This window comes from Papio anubis, chromosome 1 (assembly GCF_008728515.1).
Source record: "Papio anubis isolate 15944 chromosome 1, Panubis1.0, whole genome shotgun sequence".
In the NCBI taxonomy this organism is placed as follows: Eukaryota; Metazoa; Chordata; class Mammalia; order Primates; family Cercopithecidae; genus Papio; species Papio anubis.
Window position 1 is genome coordinate 103,278,314 of NC_044976.1, and position 21,044 is coordinate 103,299,357.

The window sequence follows — 21,044 nt, forward strand, 5'->3', positions numbered from 1 at the left end:
CTATCTATATCTATATCTACATATATCTATATACTTCTATCTATCTGTCTGTCTATCTATCTATCTATCTATCTATCTATCTATCTATCTATCTATATACACTTACCCCTGTGGTTCAGCCACCCTGCAGTAAGGAAGCCCAGGGTATGTGGAAACAACAAGAGATCAACTTGCCCCAACTCATGTCAGCCCCCAGCCAGTTTCATCCTAGAGATATGTTGTAACTGGAAAATTCCCTTATCACCCTTGCAGGGCATGCAGTGGGAGTGTGGCTTGCTTCTACAGTGCCTGGCTGCTCATGCCCCTAGGGGAGCATGCAGATGGGCAGGTTGTTGGGCTCTGACCCCACCACAGCATCTAGGGTTAAGTGTTTACAGCTCCCAAAGCCCCAGTGGGCGTGTGTTACAGTGTATTTTTTCAATTTTGCTGTTTGCAAGCTGCTTGCGTTAATCAGCTCCATTAGACCCTCTGCCTTATCGCAAGGACAGAGGATTTTCTGTATCCTGATTCGTTGCCTAGTGTACCAGAAAAATCAGATCAGATGTGGGCTTGGAGAATGAGTGCAAGGTTTTATTGAATGGTGGAGGTAACTCTCAGCAGATGGATGGGAGCCAAAAGGGGGATGGGAGCCAGGTGGTCTTTTCCTGGAATCCGGCTGCTCAGTGGCCCGGCCCTCCTCTATTCCAATTCACCTCGGCATCCACAGCCTTCCACGCATCTGCCGCTGTGTTTTTCCACCAGTGTGTTCCTCTCAAACATCCAGCCACTTGTGTGTTTTTACGCTGGTGCGATCCTCTCGACGTCCAGCCACTTGTGTGTGTGCCCGCTGGGGTCTTGGGGTTTTTATGTATGCATAGGATGGGCCATGGCGGGTCAGTGTGGTCCTGGAAAATGCAACATTTGGGAGCGAAAACAGAATTGCGTGTCCTCACTTAGGTCTGTGGGCACAGCCCCCAGGGTGGAGCCCTCGGCAGGGACCCTGCCTTTCTCTACCCAGAACTTCCCTGCCCTGCTCCCGTTATCAGTGTGAATTTCAGATAATTCCAGCTCCAAACATTTGAACCTCCCAGTTTGTGGTCATACATATTATAGAGCAGAGACAAGCTACCCCAATTATGACCTGTTCAAATTCCTGACCCACAAAATCCAGGGGCATGGTAAATAGCTGTTTTTTGTTTGTTTGTTTTTGTTTTTTTCCAGTGAGTTGTGGGGAAATTTTCTGTTCCGGCATAATAACTAGAGCTTTTGTTTGTAATAACTAGAGTCACTGTAGGGGAACTCTACATTACGTTTTTATTTATTTATTTATTTAATTTTTTGAGATGTAGTCTAACTCTGTCGCCCAGGCTGAAGTGCAGTAGTGGAATCTCAGCTCACTTCAACCTCTGCCTCCCAGGTTCAAATAATTCTGCCTCAGTTTCCCAAGTATGTGGGATTACAGGTGCCCACCAACATGAATGGCTAATATTTGTATTTTTTTTTTTTTTTTTATTAGAGACAGGGTTTCATTGGGTTGGCCAAATTGGTGTTGAACTTCTGATCTCAGGTGATCTGTCCCAAAACACTGGAAATACAGATGTGAGCCACCATGCCTATATAAAACTCCTGTTTCTATTAGGGATTAATAGATAGAAATATGGAAATTACCAGATAGAAGGTAAATAAACAAAGATATCATTCAGAAGTGCTGAAATCTACCTAATAGAATTTCTCAAAAAAAGGTAATAGAAAGACAATGAAGAAATAAATAAAAGAAATTATCTAGAAGTAAAGAAAGACTCTTCATTTAATTGGGATGTTTATTTGTTTATTATTATTTCTACAAATTTTCCAGTTTACATAGAGAATATATTAATGGTAACATTCTTCTTTGTATTTTTCTGTTTTAAAAATGTATTTTAACCTCCTCAGTAATCAGTATGTGCATTAATGTGTTCTCATACTGCTATGAAGAAATACCCTAGACTGGGTACTTTATAAAGAAAAAGAGGTTTAATGGACTCACAGTTCCACATGGCTGGGGAAATCTCACAATCATGGCAGAAGGTAAAGGAGGAGCAAAGGCACATCTTACATTGCAGCAGGCCAGAGAGTGTGTCCTGAGGAACTGCACCCTATAAAACCATCAGATCTCATGAGACGTATTCACTATCACAAGAACAGCATGATTCAATTACCTCCACCAGGTCTCTCCCATGACATGTGGGAATTATGAAACCTAAAATTCAAGATGAGATTTTGTTAGGCACACAATCAAACCATACCATTCTGCCCCTGGCCCCTCCCAGATCTCATGTCCTCACATTTCAAAACCAACCATGCCTTCCCATCGGTCCCCCGAAGTGTTAATTCATTTCACCTTTAACTGAAAAGTCCACAGTTCAAAGTCTTACCTGAGATAAGGCAAGTCTCTTCCACTTATGAGCCTGTGAAATCAAAGGCAGGTTAGTTACTTCCTAGAAACAATGGGGGTACAGGCATTGAGTAAATACGCCTGTTCCAAATAGGGGAAATTGGCCCAAACAAAGCAGCTACAGGTCCCATGTTAGTCCGAAATCTAGCAGGGCAGTCAAATCCTAAAGCTTCAAAGTTATCTTCTTTAACTCTATGTCTCACATCCAGGTCATGCTGATGCAAGTGGTCAGCTCCAATGGCTTTGGGCATCTCTGCCCTGTGGCTTTGCAGGGTACAGCCCCAATTCCAGTACCAATTTACTGTATTAGTCCATTCTCATACTGCTATAAGGAAATACCCAAGACTGGGTAATTTATAAAGAAAAAGAGGTTCAGTGGACTCACAGTTCCACATGACTGGGGAGGCCTCATAATCATGGTGGAAGGTGAAGGAGGAGCAAAGGCACATCTTACATGGCAGCAGATCAGAGAGTGTGTGCAGGGAAAATTCCGTTTATAAAACCATGAGATCTCATGAGACTTATTCACTATCACAAAAACAGCATGGGAAAAACCCACCCCCATTGTTCAATTGCATCCCACCAGGTCCCTCCTATGGCACATGAGGTTATGAGAACTACAATTCAAGATGAGGTTTGGATGGGAACCCAGGCAAACCATATTGTATGTATTAAACATATATAGTTAAATTGAAATAAAAATTAAAAACAAGTGTGATGCTTGTTAAAATGTTTATAACAGAATTATATAAAATGTAATTTTGTTGAAACATTGTCAATTAGATTATCTTATTTTTTGAATCAAAACTAAAATGAAAAACATCTTTCCCTTAGAATTCATAACATCTGCTCTATTATTGACATTAATAAGAAAATTCATTGTATCCTTTAAAAAGTAGAATATTATCTATTCATAAATATAAGATTATAAGACCTGTTTAAATTGTATATATTTTGGAATCTCTGAGTTTCTTGTATATATATGTTTAAATCTCCTGTTAGACTTGGAAGTTTTTATTAATAGCTATTATTTTGTTGAATAGATTTTCTAGCCCTTTCATTTTTCTCTCTTTCTGGGACAACAAATGGTAAATACTTGCTCACTTTATGATGTCCCATATATCACGTGAGCTTTGTTCATTCATTTTTATTCTTTATTTTAACTTTTGTCTGGCTGAGTTATTTTAAAAGACCTATCTTTAAGTTCTGAAATTCTTTCTTCTACTTGATTTAGTACATTGTTGAAGATATTGAAAGCCTTTTATAGCTAATTCAATGCATTCTTCAGTCCCAGAATGTCTTGTTCTTTTTTATGATGTTTAACTCTTTGGGAAGTTTTAATTTATATTCTGATTGTCTTTCTAATTTCTTTGTATTGTTTTTTTGGAATTCTTATTGTGTCTCACTGAGATTATTTAAAATCAATATTTTAAATTTTTCTGAGACTTCATAATTTCTTTTACATTTGAATCTGTTGCAGGAGAATTACTATGTTCCTTTGGAAGTGACATATTTTATTGATTTTAATGTTATTTACATTGATATCTGCATATCTGACATAACGACTGCATCTCCCAATATTTGAATTTGCTTCTACGGGGGAGTACGTAGGGAAGTTGTATCTATGGTATTGGTTTGGTGAGACACTTTAGCTTTCATTCTGAGTAGATTCAGTAGTGTATTCTTCTTATGATTTCTTTGACTTTTAACAGCATTAGTGGTGCCTGTAATTTCCTTAGGGCACAGTTGTTATGGAGGTTGTGGTAAAATTTTACTGTAGATGGAGAAATCAAGTGGGATGATCCTTGGGCCCTGGTGGTGGCAGCGGTAGGCTGAGCATACCTATTCTTGGGTCCTGGGAGAGTGTACACTAGCACTAATGTTACCAGGTATAGGAGGGCCAATTCTTGCTAGAATTGGTAGCTTGCTAGAGTGCCAGCAGTTGCAACAGTGGGTTGAGTGGGTGGATAGATCCTACGGTCCTTGGGCAGCAGGTTTGATGTGGGTGATGGGATGATGGCAGTAACAGTAGCAAGGCAATGCTCTGGCTTTCGATGTGGTCTATGCTGGTACTGGCAGTGACTGCAACAGGTTCAATGTTCCAATCTCCTAGTCCGCATGTAGGAAATGTGTTTGTGCCAGTGTTGGTGGTAGCATCAGGTTGAGTGAGCCTGGCCTCAGGTCCTTGGATGAATGCTCAGGTGTCAATGCTGGTAAACAGACCTGGAAAATCCCCAGTTCTCTTGGGCATGTGGGTGTGGAACTGACCTGGACAGGCTTGTCCTCAGCCAGCCATTTGTGTGTCAGGTTATTGCCTGTGATAGACAAGGGTAAGGTGATCCCCACACCCTGATAGAATGATTGGGTAGGGGTATAGTGGTTGTGCTACTAGAGAGAGTGGTGTTGCTCTCATAGGTAGCAGCTGTAAACAGATCTATGGGAAGCATGCACTTTGACCCCAGATAGTGGCTACAAATACTGTGGCCTGTTCTCAGGGTGCTTGTAAATATGTAGCAAACCTTCTCCTGGTTATGGCAGAATTGCTTCCAATAACTCAAACTTAGGATCTGGAGGCAGTCAGCAGCTGTGCCCAACTGCAGATGACAAATGTCACTGGGGCTTGAAGGATGGGAAGATGTTGGGGCTATTTGACTCCAGTTAAGGATGCAATATGGTGAGTATTGGGGGAACCCACCCCCAATATTTCAATGTAGGTTCTTTCTATTTTCCCTAAGTGTTGGCCGGTCTGAGAAACAAAGAGAAAGAATACAAAGAGAGGAGTTTTACAGCTGGGTCGCCAGGAGTGACATCACATATCGGTAGGTCTGTGATGTCCACCTGAGCCACAAACCCAGCAAGTTTTTATTAGGGATTTCAAAAGGGGAGGGGGTGTACGAACAGGGAGTAGGTAACAAAGATCACATACTTCAAGGGGCAAAAAAGGAGAACAAAGATCACGTGCTTCTGAGGAAACAGGGAAAGGATAAAATCAGGAACTCCTGATAAGGGTCCAGCAAAGAACACAAGGCAAAGAGCAAAAGCAGAATTACTGATAAAGGTCTATGTTCCGCTGTGCACGTATTGTCTTGATAAACATCTTGAACAACAGAAAACAGGGTTCGAGAGCAGAGAACTGGTCTGACCTCAAATTTACTAGGGCGGGGTTTCCCAATCCTAGTAGGCCTGAGGGTACTGCAGGAGACCAGGGTATATATCAGTCCTTATCTCAACCGCAGAGGACAGACAATCCTGGAGCAACCATTTATAGACCTCACCTAGGCATGTAATTCTTCTCCCAGAGTATTAAATATCAATATTCCTTGCTAGGAAAAGAATTTAACGATACTTCTCCTACTTGCATGTCCATTCATAGGCTCTCTGCAAGAAGAAAAATATGGCTCTCTTTGCCCCACCCCGCAGGAAGTCAGATCTTATAGTTACCTTCCCTTGTTCCCTAAAATTGCTGCTATTCTCTTCTTTTTCAAGGTGCACTGGTTTAATATTGTTCAAACACACATGTTTTATAATCAATTTTTATATTTAACACAATCATCACAGGGTCCTGAGGTGATGTACATCCTCAGCTTATGAAGAAAACAGGATTAAGAGATTAAAGTAAGACAGGCATAAGAAATTATAAGAATATTATTAGGGAAGTGATAAATGTCCATGAAACCTTCACAATTTATGTTCCTCTGCTGTAACTCCAGCCGGTCCCTCAGTTCGGGATCCCTGACTTTCCGCAACAGATGAGGGTGTAGCTTTCAAGATGATGTCTTGTTGCAGCTGCTTAGAACCCACTTGGTGTGTGTTGGAACCCAGCATTAGCTCCCTTTCTGGAGCAATCCTTTTATATGGTATTCAGGAAACTTTCTATACAGTCTCAGGGACAAAGAGGGTCCTGGGACTCTCTCCTGGATAGAATTGGAGGAGTCCACAGTGGAAATGTGGACTGCTGTGGGCCACTAACATACTGAGGCTTTCCCACAGTATGGAGACTCTCCAAGCTCCCAGCCAATTCTGGCTGAAGAGGCTGACTAACTTCCCTCTGCTTCCTTGACTTAGGTGTTTCCTGTTATTTCTTTCAAATTTTAGCATTATTTTATGAGATTTACCTGAAGCATGGTTATTTACTCACTGTATTGTTTTTCCTTTGTGGAAGAGGTGGTTATCAGATGCCTCTAGTCATCCATCTTGAAGCCCTTCAGTATGTTATAATTTACAAAGATTATGCCTTTTGCTTTAGTGAGCTATTTTTTAAATAAGAAAAGTCTAAAAATAAATAATCATTCAAATTTGGAAAAGACATGACAAATATAAATGCAGATAAGAATTTCTAATAAATTTGTAATAAACAATATAATAAACAGAATAAAAATTTATAAGCACATAAATAGTACATTTAAAATTTGTTTTTAAATAATACTAAAAAATGCAAAGATCAGCAAAAAATTGTTTTTAATAATACTAGAACATATAAAAATCAGTAAAATATTTATAAAAAGAAAACATATGACATTTTATATTAAAATAGGCCAGGCACAGTGGCTCATGCCAGCAACCCCAGAACTTTGGGAGGCCGAGGCAGGTGGATCATTTGAGGTCAGGAGTTTGAGACTAGCCTAACCAACATAGTGAAACCCTGTCTACTAAAAATACAACAAAATTAGCCAGGTGTGGTGGTGCATGCCTGCAGTTGCAGTTACTCAGGAGGTTGACGCAGGAGAATTGCTTGAGAGGAGGAGCTTGCAGTAAGCCGAGATCTTGCCACTGCACTCCAGCCTGGGCCACAGAGAGAGACTCTGTCTCAATAAATGAATAAATAAATACTTCAATCCTAAAGATAGTTTAAAACATCGAGGATATCATTGATATTCCAGTATGAACATTTGAAAGTCTAGACAAATTAGATAATTTTTCAACAAAATACAAAATGTCAAAATTGACCCAGTTAGAAATACTAAGTTTGCATAACCTAAAGAGATAATGAAATGAAGAAAGTTCTAGATACAGTTAACATTGAAGATATTTTTCCTACTCTTAAAACATAAGTTTTGGCTGATAATCATACAAAGTTTCCTCTAATACTTTTGTTAGGGTTACTTTAGCACTGAAACTTGTTAAGACAGTGAAAAATGAAAGTCAAAACTGTAGACTGATTTCTGAATATAGTAGTAAAATTCTAAATAAAGTAAGAATTAATTGATTGTAGTACTATATCAACAGGATAATATATAGATTGCCAAGGAGATTCTTTTCAAATATTCAAATATTTTTTTCACATTTAAAATGTACAAATATAATTTACTTAGAAATGTATGCAGAACCAAAAGTCCTGTAAGAAGCATTAATTTAAACTATATATCTAATGCAATAGTTTCATAAAGCTATAAAATTTCAGTCAAGCTTATAAAACAAAACCTAGACATTGGTTTAAAAAATCAACACTAAAATATCAATCAATCACAAAGAAATATGATTTCAATGCAATTTTTAAATAAAACTATCTTAAATTTCACAAAGAAAAAATGATGTCTATAATAGCTAAGAGTTCATGATTGAATTTTGAGAATTATAAAGCGAACTGCATCAGATGAATTTCCGTGAGCAGGGAATGCTGTTAGCAGTTACACTTAGTCTTGGTTTCCCTAACAAATCTCATACCCTTATACTTCTGTTGCTACACAACATGAGGATAATGACCCCAGAGAAAAATATGCATGTTATTTAGAATGAGAAAAAATGGCCCCAGGCACAGTGACTCACACCTGTAATCCCAGCACTTTGAGAGGGCGAGGTGGGTGGATCATGAGGTCAAGAGATCTAGAACATCCAGGCCAGTGAAACCTAGTCTCTACTAAAAGTGCAAACATTAGCTGGGCAAAGTGGCATGCACCTGTAGTCCCAGCTACTTTGGAGGCTGAGGAAGGAGAATAGACTTGAACCTGGGGAGTGGAGGTTGCAGGGAGCCAAAAGTGGCCACTACATTCCAGCTTGGTGACAGAGCAAGACTCTGTCTCAAAAAAAAAAAAAAAAAAAGGGAAAAATGAAAAAATGAAAAATGATGATTGATAAACAATCACAAATGTCCAATTCACCATATAAAATATTTCTGTGAATTAAATATTGGCATGCAAAATGTAAAACAATAACTAATATTAGGTTTACGTGTAAGATAACTTTTTAATAAACTTATAATGATAGAGGCCTTTCTAGTATTTCTTTTCAGATCTATTTTTATAGTATACACTGAAAATATATAACTGATAGTTTTTCCAGCTCCTAATTATTAATTTTACATTTAAATGTTTAGATTATACTATCCTTATTCATTTGAAGAAAATTGTGAAGTTTTGTTAACTTTTTAACCTGATACAGACTATGTTAATTTTTTTTTTTTTTTTTTTTTTAATCCTGGGCGTTTGGATATCTGGCTAGACATTGTGATTACTAACAAATAATATTTAATTCCCTCTAAATGTAAAACAATTTAAAAAGCAAAAGGATAACCCCTACAGATGTGTATAACTTTGCTGTATTTTATCAATTTTAAGAAACATTTGTCTCTAAACTTTTTACATTTTTGAAATCAGAAGGAATTTTCAATCCATGAAATATACTATTTGAATTGAGAATTTTTTTTTTCTTTGAGATGGAGTCTTGCTGTGTCGCCGAGGTTGGGGTGCAATGGCGCAATCTTGGCTCACCTTAACCTTTACCCCCTGGATTCAAGCAATTGTCCTGTCTCAGCCTCCTGAGTAGCTGGGATTACAGGCCACCACGCCTGACTAATTTTTGTATTTTTAGTAGAAATGGGGCTTCGCCATGCTATCTTGGCTGATCTCGAACTCCTGACCTCAAGTGACCCGCTCACCTTGGCCTCCCAAAGTGATAGAATTACAGGCATGAGCCACCACGCCCCACCTGTTTTTTATTATAGTGACTTCAATGATGTTTCATTTGATAACAGTATGTATTTTAATTTTCCATGTAGGAACAAACTCCAGTGATATGTAAAACTTGATTATTTTATAAAGCATCAAAAATACCATCAGAAATTAAGTAGAATATCACCTTGATTTATAAAGATTAACATTTATTCAGTAATAATTAAGATAGATATGAAGTAAGTGTTTATGGCTTTATATTTCTTTTTAAACTATCCCTTTAGTCTACAGATTTTATATGTGTTTTATTTCATTGCCATGCAATTGTGTTTCGCCTTATCTCCATTAATTCTTGTTTAACCAAGACTTGTTTTAAGTATATATTAAGAATTATAAATATATAAAATTTTTTATAACTTTTTGGTTTTAATGTAAAAACCTAACATTTTTGAAACCAGTCATTTTTATTTTCTTTTGTTTATTTCATTAGCTTTAGGGGTACAAATGTTTTTGCTTACTTGGATGAATTTTATAGTGATGAAGTTTGACATTTTAGTATACTCATCACCCCAGTTGTGTCTTTATAACCAATATGTAGTTTTAAATCCTTCATCCATCTCCCATCCTTCCCCCTTCAGAGTCTCCAAAATCCATTATACCACTTTGTTTGCCTCTGTTCACCCATAGATTAGCTCCCGCATATAATTTAGAACATATGGTATTTGGTTTTCCAGTCCCGAGTTACTTCACTTGGAATAATGGCCTCCAGCCTCTGGCCTCAATTTGCTGCAAAAGACATTATTTCATTCTTTTTTATGGCCAGGAGTAGTCCCTGCTGTGTATATACCACATTTCCTTTATCCATTCATCAGTTGATGGGCACTTAAATAGGTTCTATATCTTTGAAACTGTGAATTGTGCTGTAATAAACAAATGTGTACAAGTGTCTTTTTGATATAATGGTTTCTTTTTCTTGTTTTATTCTTTTACTTTAAGTTCTGGGATACATATGCAGAATGTTAAGGTTTGCTACATATGTATACATGTGCCATGGTGGTTTGCTGCACCCATCAACCCATCATCCAGGTTTTAAGCACTCACATGTATTAGGTATTCGTCCTAAAGCTCATCCTACCCTTGACCCCCACTCCACAACAGGCCCCGTTGTGTGATGTTCCCCCTCCCTGTGTCTATGTGTTCTGATTGTTCACCCCCCACATATAAGTGAGAACATGTGATATTTGGTTTTCTGTTCCTGTGTTTGATGAGAATGATGGTTTCCAGCTTCATCCACGTCCCTGCAAAGGATATGAACTCATCATTTTTTAAGGCTGCACAGTATTCCATGGTGTATATGTGCTACATTTTCTTTATCCAGTCTATTACTGATGAGCATTTGAGTTAGTTCCAAGTCTTTACTATTGTAAATAGTACTACAATAAACATATGTGTGTATTTGTCTTTACAGTAGAATGATTTATAATCCCTTAGGTACATATCCAGTAATGGAATTGCTGGATCAAATGGTATTTCTGGTTCTAGATCCACACTGTCTTCCACAATGGTTGAACTAATTTACACTCTCACCAACAGTATAAACACGTTACTATCTCTCTAAAGCCTCACCAGGGTCTGTTGTTTCCTGACTTTTTAATAATTGCTATTCTGACTGGTATGAGATGCTTTCTCATTGTGGTTTTGATTTGCATTTACCAGTGATGATGAGCTTTTTTTCATAAGTTTCTTGGCCACATAAATATCTTCTTTTGAGAAGTGTCTGTTTATAGCCACTGCCCACCTTATGATGGATGGGGTTGTTTTTTTCTTGTAAATTAGTTTAAGTTCCTTGTAGATTCTGGATATTAGCGCTTTGTTAGATGGATAGATTGCAGAAATGTTCTACCATTCTGTAGGTTGCCTGTTCACCCTGATGATGGTTTCTTTTGCTGTGCAGAAGCTCTTTAGTTTAATTATATCCTATTGGTCAATTTTAGCTTTTGTTGCAATTGTTTTTGGCATATTAGTCATGAATCTTTGTCCATGCCTATGTACTAAATGGTATTGCCTAAGTTTACTTCTAGAGTTTTCATGGTTTTAAGTTTTACATTTAAGTGATTAATCCGTATTGAATTAATTTTTGTTACCAAAATCTGGCAAAGACACAACAAGAAAAGGAAATTTCAGGCCGATATCCCTGATGAATATCAATGGGAAAATCCTCCATAAAATACTGGCACACCTAATCCAGCAGCACATCAGAAAGCTTATCCACCGTGATCAAGTTGGCTTCATCCCTGGAAGGCAAGGCTGGTCTAACATATGCAAATCAGTAAATGTAATCCATCACATAAACAGAACCAATAACAAAAACCACATGTTTAGCTCAATAGATGCAGAAAAGGCCTTTGATAAAACTGAACACTCCTTCATGCTAAAAATTCTCAGTAAACTAGGTATCGATGGGACAAAGCTCAAAATAATAAATTTTTTTAGTGATGAATTCTTGCTATGTTTTCCAGACTGGTCTCTTTTTATTAACTTTTAAGTTCTTTTTGTTTCATAAGATAGTAGATTTATGTGATACCAATTATCTAAAATAATTGAAATTTACTTTATTGTCAATCACATAATTATTTTTTATATATGTTTGTAGACTTCTATATGCATGCATTAAGTAAAGCTCATTCATTTTGTTTTACGTTTTCTGATTGTGTTCTGTTTGACCAATCAATCTCTGAGAAAATACATTAAAATTTTATAACATAATGTTATAATCCTCAGTATTTTCTGTTACATTTTTACATCTTTAATTATTTTTATATTATTTTCAGATATCTTTACAATTTTTAGAGTGGTGACACAAATTTAACTGTCAAAATATTTTCTACTGTACTCCCAGTGATGCTTTAAATCTAAAGTTTTTTATCTAAAAGTAATAAAACTTTAACTGTCTTTATTTCCTCACCATAAATTACATTGCTGAGCTAATCATAAGAACTCAGGCTGTTTTTGTTAAAGGAAGAGTAGATTTGTTAAGTTTTTATATGTAAAAGATTGATAAGTGATTCTAAACTCAATATAAAATAAGCATCTTTCAAGATGGCATAAAAATAATGCAAAGCATTGAAACACTTAGCAATTGGTGATTAATTCGAATACCTTATTTCAATCTGATTGCTTTCAATTGTAGGCACTATTATAATAAGGATTTGGATTTTGACAACTTGTTTTATCAATAGCTTCTTCTTCCCTAGCCTCTGTTAACCGATCTTTTGGCTGTTGGTCTATTTTAACATGCTTTGTTTAAGGACTCTGGATTGACATTTTCTAGATTTCTTACCATGATTTAATTTGGTCCTAGGTTCAACTCAATCTCTTTGAACTATTTCCTGTTTATTCAAGATAGGCCTGTTTTGCTGGCAAATCCCCAGACAGAATTTTTGGCCTGCCACCTCTTGGATTCTAGACATTATAATTAGTATAAGTTTAAGTGACTTATTATGCTAGCTACAGACATTTTATTCATTTGAAACCAAAAGTTTAATATGTGATACCATAAAATGAAATGCTGTTGGCAGCAGCAGGCATCACTGGTGCTAATACTTGTGTGAGTATTACTAAATTACCTTTTCTGGCTGGAAATACTCATTGTAAAAATTTAGATTTTTTCCACAATATTTAAAAATATTAATATTAAATAACTATTAATCACAAGTAAAACGTAAGAGGAAAAGCATAAACCACAAACTTTCCAGCATTTTTTAAAATAGAAAATTTCTTATTTTACAGATTGTATACACATATATTACTTGCATTTAACAAAATCCAAATATGTTTTGGTGAGATATATTTTATCAAACTGTCAATAATTATTAAGTTAATATTTAATTTACTCAGACAGTTGGTAGCCTGTGAAATGACAGAAAAATACCAGAAATGTTCAAGTTCACAAAATATTCAGAGATCATTTAGTTAAATTAATTTTATGTATGCATAATTTATGACACAAATTGCACATACCTAAGTATGTTGTCTGAATATTTGTGTTAAATGCATATACCTGTGAGTGTAATTTTGGGGTAACCTGGGTTTTATCAAGAAAATAGCACATTTCTTAAATATTAAAATAAAAAACCTATATTGAGCTTAGCATATACAACTGCATAGTTATTTTCAAAAATCTCACAGCTGCTTGTAAAAATGCTTTGTTGTTTGCTTCTTGACAATGACTATGAATTAAAGAAAATATGAGGAAAGTTATAAAAAATCAATTTTTCATATTCAACAGACCCAGAATATTCTACAATGAAAAAAGGAATAGAAATATTTTTTTTCCTTTTCAAATTAGGACTTATTACTATAATAGGTAATATTATATCAGTTACCTTTAAGATATAATGAAATGAATTAACAAGTGAAGTAACATTTTCACTACCTAACTTACATTTAAAACCAGATACTCTTAATGTAGAGTTTTTAGGAGAATGTTTACCAAACTGTTTTGCATAGATCGCAAACTATTGAAAATGCAGACTCTAAGGACACTAAAACCTGTTTGTGATTCCATGGGAGTGAGGCACAGATATTTTTGTTAGAATTCTGTCAGGTAATACAGATTCAAGTAGCTCTAGAACTATTCTTGAGAAATAATGGTAGGAAAATATTTGTCTAAATATTTTTATATGAGTGATCGCATCTCATAAATATGAAAATTAGGCATTATCTTACAGTTTTTAAAATATAAAAAAAAAAGATATACACTAAATGACTTGACATAAATGGTACTGGAAATTTTGAGCTTGGTTAATGTTTCCGGATCATGATTGTGATCTGTATGTTTATCTTAATTTGCTTCGCAGGGCAGTGAGCTTTGGACAAATCCTTGCTTCTCCTAAACTGATACAACTACTTTACTTGAAAATCTTTCAAAATAAGTTTCACATGAAAAATGACAGCTATTCAGTATCTATATGGGTCTGTGATTGATTTCAAATACTCTATCAATATAAGCATCACTTTAGTCTACCATCATCCCTCTTAGCTATACAGGCCTTTGAGAAAATATTTCGCTATTTCCAGTACATGGTTAGTAAGAAAAGAACAGCTATGGGAATGTGTATTTAACAGGAAGAAGAGGACAGCTAGTAAGAGAGAGAAAGTGCAATTAAATGTAACTAATTGAAGCATAGCAAAAATCACTGATACGACTTTTTATCACTTCAGTGGAGATTTCAGTGTAACTTGCAATTGCCTGTAATTTCTGTATATAAGCCTTTGCTCACTCTCTCATAGGAAATATTTGTGATGTAGAATTACTACCCGAGGTTACAGCACTGTGACATTTTGGAGCTATTCAAGGTTTGTGAAGCACAATAATTATATTTACTAGAAGTCTCTCACCTTTGATACTTATGCACATTAATCATATACACAGAAGACATCTATAAAGTATACAGTCCCAGAATGAAAATAGTATATTTAAATTGTAGCCTTTAGAAACAAAAATGTCTGAAATTTTGAAAATAGGGTAATTCTAATAGATGCTTTTATGTTGTTCTTTAAGTTAGCATAAACACTGATAATGAGGTTTTCTACATAGCCTGCTACAACTCAAAAAAATAAGTTTTTGGGAGGCCGACGAGGGCAGATCATGAGGTCAGGAGATCGAGATTATCCTGGCTAACACGGTGAAATCCCATCTCTACTAAAAATACAAAAAATTAACCGTGCGTGGTGGTGGGCTCCTGTAGTCCCAGCTACTCGGGAGGCTGAGGCAGGAGAATGGTCTGAACCTGGGAGGCAGAGCTTGCAGTGAGCAGAAATCAAGCCATTGCACTCCAACCTGGGTGACAGAGCAAGACTCTGTCTCAAAAAAACAAACAAACAAACAAACAAACAACAACAACAAAATATATATATATGAAGGTTCTAATTAGGCATATTCCAGTTGAGTGCTAAAAACCTATATATCAATTTAAAATTTTATATATTTTCTGTAACTGAGACAGTCAGAATTTTTTTATAGTGTGGTTAATAAGAGAAAATTGTAAGTATATGAAAGTGAAATTTGTGAGCTCTGAATGCAAAAGATGCTGCATAGAAATACTTTGAAAACACTATTATTAAAATTGTGTTGAACCAAAGAGAAAAATCAACACCTAAAAATCTTCTTATTTAGTTATTGTGTTAATAATCATAGAACGTGTTTTTTATGATATATACACTAGAAATATAAAAACTCCATATTTACATTTTGCACAATGACTAAAGTTGCTTAGATGCTGTTTGCTTTATAAATTTTCTTATGTTTCTTGCCATTTGCAAAAGCTCCACAACTTGCATTACGTACCTCCATGAAATTAAAAATATATAATGGGAAATATACACAAAAATTTACACAAGGATAATTTAGCATTGAAGGATTTAGCAAAATAATTTAAAATATTTCTTTTGTTGCATGCTTTATATTTAGTCAGAATAACACATGGCAGATAAAAATTGGATAGTGTAGAATTTTAATTTTTAAATATTAATAATCTAAATTAAAAATTTCTCTATAAAAACACTGTTAAGAGAATGAAAAGGCAAGCCATAGACAGGAAGAAAATATTTACAAAACATATATGCAATATATATTTCTATCCAAAATATATTTAAAAATGATTAAAACTCAATAATAAAGCAAAAAAATCAAAATAAATAATGAGTGAAATATCCCAACAAATGTTTTGCCAATGAGTATATTGTATACTAATAAAAAATAAAGAAAAAATTCTCAAAATTTTTGATGTTAGGAAAATGTAAAATAAAACAACGAAGAGATGTAATTACACATCTAAAAGAATGGCTGAAGTAATTAAAATAAAACTGACAATACCAACTTCTGGTGAAAATGATAAACAACAGGAATTTTCATTTATTGATGGTTGCAATGCAAAATTATACAGCTACTTTGGAAGACAGGTTTTGCACTTTCTTACAATATTTAAACGTATTATTATCATCCCACTAAAAAGCCATGTTCCTAGGTATTGTCCAAACTGATTTGAAAACATGTCCAAAAAAAACCTTTATGTGAATGTTTATAGAGTCTTTATTCATTATTAGCAAAAACTAGGAGCAACTAAGATGTTTCTCAAAAATGTATGGGTAAGCAAACTGTAAACTGTATACATCCTTACAATGTAATGGGTATTCAGCAATTAAAAAATTGAGTTTTCAAGATACAAAATTACATGCATGGGTAAATCTTGAATGCATATTGCTATATGAAAGAAGCCAGTATTGAAAACATTGCAAGCTACATGATTTAATTTCTATGAGATTCTGTAAAAGGTAAAACAATGGAGGCAGTAAATCTATCAGTGATTGCCTGGGGCTTGGGGTGAACATGGGGGTTTGAAAAGTTGCAATGCAGGAGAATTTTATAGGGCAGTGAAACTATTCTATATGACACCGAAATGGTAGATTGATAATACTATGAATGTCAACCCCATAAAATTTTGCAACATGAAAAGTAAACCTTCATGTATGAAAATTTTAGCAAAGCATTTAGGAGGTCAGAGATTCCCAGGATAAACTGCAGAGTATAATATATTTAGATAAAAAATAATCTAAGTGTATAAAGTAAACAAACCCAAAGGGGTAATGGAAAAAGGTGTTGACTGAAGTAACTTTGGAAATGAGTAAAAACTACAAGACAAAAGATGAACAGAATAGTACAAAAGCACAATATTATATTTTGTAAAGTTATTTCCTGCAGGGGTATGGGTAAAGAATTCTGAAGCCAATATGCATATGTATTAGAATTAAACAATGAAATAAATGGATGGCAGATAATGAGAGGAGGTTTCTCACTCTTTGAGTGGAAAGTTTCAGACAAGCATGGTGAGAAATCTAGAATGATCTATGTGTTTAGAGTTGGCAATAATATGAACTCATACTTAGCTTAGTGAAGCTAGATATGGTTGCATTAGAAATATTTATAGATATGTTTTATATACTGGTTCGTATTTTCTTTCTCTGTCAGCTAAGAGAGTCTAGAAGAAAAGACAACCCAGTAGCAATTAACGCACCTAAATAAATAAATCATATAAAAACCATGATAATGTGGATGTCAATGGGACAAAAGGAGGCAACTGAAAGAGCTTCAAATACCCAACATGGGAAAATTTGAGAACCAAAGTAAAGTAAATGAAGTAGTGTTGAATTATGACCCAATGTATATAATCAATATCAATGTGTCCATGATTGAATGAATAAATAAATAGAGGAGAATCACAAATATCTATGCAGGAGAATTCTAAATCATTTATGTAGATACTGTACCCTCAAGGAAATGGGGAGTAACTTCCCACTAAGTGGGTTAGGCCACTTCATTTCAAATAGTACAGTATAAAAAGGCAGAAAGAGAGTAACTTTACAGAGGAGAACCCTAACAAACACTACGTCACACAAAGTTAACACTAACTGTGATAAATCATGTTGATGTTTGTAATCTTGATAGGAAGTAATAAGACCATCGCTTCACCTCTGTGGTCTTCCTCACCAAAACATATAACCTCAGTTAAATCTTGAGGAAAACATTAAAAAATTTCCAAGTGAGGAGTATTCTACAAAATACCTGACCCGTACTCTCAAAATTGTCAAGATGGATGGATGCAGGAAGGAAGGAATTGCAGAGTATAATATATTTAGATAAATATATCTAAATATATTAGATAAATATATCTAAATATAAATATCTAAATATATTTGTATATACACATTTTTATGTTAATTCACCCCTGGAATTGATTTTAGAAAACTTTGCAAAAATAAAAATAATCTTTTAAAATAACAATTATTACCTATTTTTTAATCAGTCTGATGAATCTTTTGAGTCATTTGATATGAATTAATCAATCTGATATAACTCATATCAATTATATGAAATATGATTTATATAATCATAAAATATAACTACATATTTAGTTATAAATAATATTTATATCAGTTATATATAACTATATAGTTATATCTCATATAATTGATCAAAAAAAATTTTCCTGAACCTAGATGCTGAAATTCTCACAATTCTGTTAGTGGAAAATTTAGCAATTTACTATGAACCTGAGCCTATGAAAGAAGAGATTATCTACATATACATTGTATATGCTTATCGTTAATTAATCTCTTTCTAATTTCTAGAATTAGTCATTAATATATTTAACAAAATTCTATTATTTTTATGTTTTCCTATGTACTGTTATTATATAAACAAAATATAATAATGATGTGATGATGGCAACAGATTTTTGTAATAAAACAAGAAAATATTATTTTGCTGACTTGTAAAGCCAAACATAAGGATTATATATTCCACCATCAAATAAGTTTAGAAAATATTTAGTTCAATAATTTAAAACAGAATTCTGTACTGCAGAACTTCTTAGGACTTTAATATAGTCACATGTTCCGTGATTCATTATAAGTAAAAATATACTATGCACTATTTCTCATTATTTGAAAACAGAATATTTTTGTATGTAGCATTTTTCTTTTCCTCTGGTTTGTGTAATAAATTTTTCAAAAAACTGATATAAATATTTCCATTCCCCAAAGGCACAATCATGTTTTTATCTATTTTTTATTTCTGTGGAGGGGTGCACTGAAAAATCTCTGTTAGCAACTGTGCTCTCGTACTTTATTTTATTTTATTTTTATTTTTATTTATTTATTTTTTTTTGAGACGGAGTCTCACTCTGTTGCCCAGGCTGGAGTGCAGTGGCCAGACCTTGGCTCACTGCAAGCTCCGCCTCCCGGGTTTACGCCATTCTCCTGGCTCAGCCTCCGAGTAGCTGGGATTACAGGCGCCCGCCACCTCGCCCGGCTAGTTTTTTTGTGTGTTTTTTAGTAGAGACGGGGTTTCACCGTGTTGGCCAGGATGGTCTCGATCTCCTGACCTCGTGATCCACCCATCTCGGCCTCCCAAAGTGCTGGGATTACCGGCTTGAGCCACCGCACCCGGCCTTCTGGTACTTTAAACACTAACCTTGAGTAAAAGGGAAATTGAATGTCCTAAGTGGTTTATCATTTTAGAAGACTACACATGGTAGTGACATAAATTATAGATAGTTTATATCGGTTATACTAATTTGCATTCAAATCCCCACTACTGCTAACTATTCACAACAAAGTAATTGATATATATATTACAAACTTTCCATATATGTGAGTTTCAGGCTTTCTCAATACATGCAAGCAATAGCCCTATTGCTTACCAGCTTTCTAGAAGCATGGCTATCTCTTTGTTGCCTCTGAAACAAGACACAGAAACACTTTGTTGTTTTAGTTTTTTAGTATGATCAATAATTTATATTCTTCTGAATACATGCATTTCTATCCAACTTTTTAATTTAATTATAAAGTTCTTTAAGAGCATTACCATGAGTAATACTTAATCCATTACTATTTGTTTTTGTATCCTTACCACTCTCCCAGAACATCTAACTAAATATCAAATACATATTAGTGTTCCAAAAATTTGTATATGGTTAGAAGGTGTATTGTCTTATTTTTCAATGTTTTAATCAGAGAATTTGATATGATTGATGTGGCTTTTATTCCTTGAATTTATGTTTTCAGAGGATAATTTGGTTTCAATTATGATAAAAACATATATTTGGTTTTGACAAGTTTTTCTTGAAATTTACCTATGCAGATTAACACCCTTCATAATTTAGCTGTGAATAAATATAGACACATATACACACACACATATAAATATATATATATTTACATATTATTTATTAATATATACTATTATTTATATATAACATATGTATTTATATGTGAATATAGATATCATTGTATATGTCTAAACACATATTGTATATATGTAATTATAGTTGTATACATAAAAATACATATTATACATATATGTACTTTATATAGAGGATATATAATATACTAATATATGTATATATTGTATACATATGTCTCCAATATGTATTTTTGTATACACATTGTATATAATGTATACACATTTTATATACATATTTAGTGCATAATGTATATATCCTATATATACTGTACATATAATATGGTTTGGCTCTGTGTCCCCATCCAAATCTCATCGTGGAGCTCCCATAAATCCCATGTGTTGTGGGAGGGACTTGATGGGAGATGATTGAATCATGGGGACAGTTTCCCCCATACTGTTCTCATGGTAGTGAATAATTCTCATGAGATCTGATGGTTTGATGAAGCGAAACCTGTTTTGCTTGCCTTTCATTCTCTCTCTTGCTGCTGCCATGTGAGACAAACCTTTCACCATCTGCCATGATTGTGAGGCCTTATCAGCCACGTGGAACTGTACATCCAATAAACCTCTTTCTTTTGTAAATTGCCCAGTCTCAGGTATGTCTTTAGCAGCAGTGTGAAAATCAACTAATATAGTAAATAGGTATCAAGAGTGGGGCATTATTGAAAAGATACTTGAAAATGTGGAAGTGATTTGGAACTGGGTAACCGGCAGAGGCTGCAACGGTTTGGAGGGCCCAGTTAAAAAAAGAAAAATGTGGGAAAGTTTGGAACTCCCTAGAGACTTGTTGAATGACTTCACCTAAAATGCCAACAGTGACATAGACAATAAAGTTCAGGCTCAGGTGGTCTCATATGGAAATAAGGAACTTGTTGGGAACTAGAGCAAAGGTGACTCCTGTTATGTTTTAGCACCGAGACTGGTGGCATTTTGTCCCTGC